Here is a 3,991-nt window from a genome sequence, read left to right as displayed (position 1 = left end):
GCTCTCAGAGAGGAATTGTAGGAACACTGAATCTGGAATCAGAAGACTTCAAGTTCTTATGGCTCAAAAGGTTCTCTATGAGTTCAAATAAATGAATGAGGGTAGGCAGAGTCATGGATATAATCAAAAAAAGGGAAATAAAAACTTTAGAGTAATATGAGAAAGTAAAGCTTCAATATAAATTGAGGGCTGAGATAAATACTAAAAACAATAAGAAAGCTGTTTTTCTTTGTAGTCAGAAGATCAGAAGATGCATAGTTGTGCTAGATCTCAGATAATATAACCTTAACAAATGATAGCATAATTAAAGAACCATTCAATTTTCTGCTTCAATTCCATAATTACTCTCATGGAGAATGAATAACACTATTAAGAGAAAATTAAAACTTACATTAGGAAAAGAGAAAGGAAGAGAGTCCTCATCCATTCAAAACTTCAGTTAATACATATTCTATCCCAAAATATAGAAAGAATTTGTAGATAAGATCAGACAACTGCAGCTGAGAATGAAAGAGAACAAAAGAGGTGTCTGACCCCAGTTGGGCGGCTCAATTGATTGGAGTATTGCCCCATGCACCAAAAAGGTTGCAAGTTCGATTTCTGGTCAGGCCACATACATAGGTTGTGGCTTCTATCCCAGTTGGGCGTGTATAGGAGGCAACTTATCAGTTTCTCTCTATACTTCTCTCTCTCTTTCCCTTTTTCTCCCTTCCTCTCTCTCTAAAACCAATAAACATATCCTTCAGTGAAGTTTTTTTTTAAAAAAAGGCTCCTGGTGATTGGAAAATGTTTCTATTCCTAAAAAAGGTGAGATTTATATATAAATTTGTAAGCCACATGCAAATTGCAAGCAAAATTCTAGAATGGATGATTTGTAAGCAGTAAGGAAATACTGACCACTGGCAATGACTATGAACTTACTAAAAGCAAGTCATGCCAACTTAATCTCATTTCTTTTCTAAGATTTGGTTACCAGCTTGTCAGAGGAAGGCATGAGCACAGCATGTCTTGGTTTTACACCATATTTATCAGATCTCAGGGTGTGCTTCCTTTTTTGTTAAGGTGAAGAAACGTAGGTCGGGAGATAGGAAGATGTCCGGGTGGCTTGCTTCATTGTTAGGCAACCAATGTTACCCAAAGAGTGTTAGTCGAAGGCTTAGCCTAAACCTTAAAAGACAACTTCAGGAATTTATGATTTGCCCATTCCTGTTCAACATATTTGTCAAAAATATAGAAACCACAGAATTTGTGTTTATAAATACTTGGATGACAAAAATTTGGTAGAGAGAGCTAATACACCAGGAGACAATTGAAAAATATTTCTTCATTTAGAAACCAAGATCACCACAATATGTTTTTTGGTATAAATGTGAGGCCCTATTCTTAGGCCAGCCCACAAAAAAGAGAATAATAACACTAATAGCTAACATTTATTCAACATCACTATGTGTTATATCTTCACATGCATTATATTTATTTAACTTCACAACAACCATATTATAACTAGAATAGTTGTAACTATTATAATTCACAGAAGCCAAGGCTCACAGGTATCAAATGGTAGAGAAAGAACTCAAATCTAGGTCTAACTCCAGAGTTTGTGGTTTTAACCACTTTGCTATTTTCTTCAATGCATAAATGTAGGAAATGTGTCATAGACTCATTTTGAGTTTTAAGTGAAAATACCTGGAAAAAAGCATCTAATATTGCAATGGTCACTCAATAATGTTTTCTTTTTTGCATAATATTGAAAATTTAGGAGATATGTGATGGTCGATTTAAAATATTTTTAAGAATTGATGAAATCTATGTAGTTCAAAATGAAAAACTAGGACTGTAGATAAAAATTACACTGAGACACCCCTGGCCAGTTTAGCTCAGTGGTTAGAGTGTTGGCCCATGGACTGAAGGGTCCCAGGTTCAATTCTGGCCAAGGGCATATACCTCTGCTGCAGGCTCAATTCCAGGTCCTGGTTGCAGGGGGAAACCAATTGATGTGTCTCTCTCACATCGATGTTTCTCCTTCTCTGTTTCTCCCCCCCTTTCTCTCTCTCTCTTTCTCTCCCTTCCACTCTCTCTGAAAAGCAATGGAAAAAATATCTTTGGGTGATGATTAAAAGCAAATTTACACTGAGACAGACTTTTGTTCAATAAGATTAATATTTTTCTATGTTGGGTCTGCTTGGCCATGGAACAAACCACCTGGCTGAGCAGTCCCAGCATAAAAAAATACCCCTTATCAGCGTTTCTCAGGACTATCTAAGACGGGGATGCTTGAACTTGGAGGAGAAATCACTAAGTGACTTCTCAGAATCTTCTGAATCTAAGATTCAACAAAGAAAATGGTTTAATGATTAAACAGTGTGAAGAGGAATTCTTGAGGATCAGATTCAAAGCTACAATAAAACTTGAAACCATCAGCACTCTAAGTTAAAGAAGTTGTAGTCCAAAGCCAAATTCTCTTACTCTAATTCTATTAGGAAGGTAAGAAATACATGGAGCACTTTACTTATTTTGTTCCACTTATTTTTAGCATGTTTCTTAGAGGTAAAACAGCCATTAATATCCCTGTTCTGTTGACCTGAAAATGGAAGCGATTCCACAGCTAATGCGTGGCCAGGTAGGATGGAAAGTCAGTTCCTGCAGGCATCTGGTAATCTTTCTAGGACATTACTGTTTTCCCAGTGCCAATTATCTTAACAGATTTGCCAAGATTTTTAAAAAATCAAATAAAACACAAATTAATTTTCTCTTTAAAATATATAGTGTATGTATATAATATTTATAAGAAACACATTCAAGAAAAACTGACAGGGAGTTACAACTCCAAAAAGCCTGTACATCAATATTTATTTAAGGTTTTCAGTCATATTAACATCACTTTGTCCAATACGTGATCATGTGATTTGGTTCTCCATCCACATGATCCTGTAGAAATTCATTAATAGCTAATAAATAAGAGCCATGTTTAAATGTAATTTTGCAAAGGCAGTCCTAGAATTTGGTGCTGGCATGGCATGGTATAACAAAGAAGCTCTGTGTTGGAAATCCAGGGTCATATTTCAAGTTTAGGTGGATTAGGAAAGACTTACATGGGGAACCTGGAAGGACAGACTAGTACAGTAAATCCATCCATGTGTTCCAAATAGGTAAGGTAATTGGCTAATAGGTGTAAATGTAAAATGTTAAAATCAAGTCTCTGTGAAGCAGTCAATTCTGTAAAATAAAATTACCTTCTTCTCAACAATTTGTTCATTCCTTATTTGTCCTGTCAGTCTTTCCATTGTTCATGATTACATCTTTCCATTGTTATCTCCCTGAGCTTTGGACAAACCTTATCATTTACCACATCCAATAAATTGGAGTAGTTCAAATGCTCATTTTCGTATTTGCTGAGGATAAGCAAGATAAAGAAGAATTGACTAACACTAGGAAACCAACCTTAAAGAGTACACTACTCATTAGACAGAAAACCAAAGCAACCTTCCAGAAGTTAGATTCAGCAATTAGAAAGTCAGACTCTGTGAATCAACTGCCCAGTGTAAGGGCCTTGTTCCTCTTTATTGCTAATGTATATGTCCATGTTTTAGAAATTAGTTGATACCAGTGTGGACTTTCTTTTTCTTTCTTTTTTTTTTTTTTTGTTAATCCTCACCCAAGGATATTTTTTCCATTGATTTTAGAGAGAGTAAGAAGGAGGCAGGGAGGGAGGGAGAGAAAGAGAGAGGATAGAGAAATATTGATGTGAGACAGACACATCAATTGGTTGCCTCTTGCACACTCCCTGACTGGGGCCAGGGATTAAACCTGCAACACAGGTACATACCTGTGATTAGGAATCAAATTTGCAACCCTTTGGTGAGCAGGCCAATGTTTCAACAACTAAGCCACACCAGCCAGGGCCTAGTGTGGACTTTTATAAAACTTTAATATGCATATATGTAAATCATGATTTATAAATATAAAATTCAGCAACACTTTTTTCTTAACA

The sequence above is a fragment of the Miniopterus natalensis genome, chromosome 10 (assembly GCF_054644295.1).
Source record: "Miniopterus natalensis isolate mMinNat1 chromosome 10, mMinNat1.hap1, whole genome shotgun sequence".
Lineage (NCBI taxonomy): Eukaryota > Metazoa > Chordata > Mammalia > Chiroptera > Miniopteridae > Miniopterus > Miniopterus natalensis.
Note: the sequence above shows the minus strand (reverse complement) of the source record.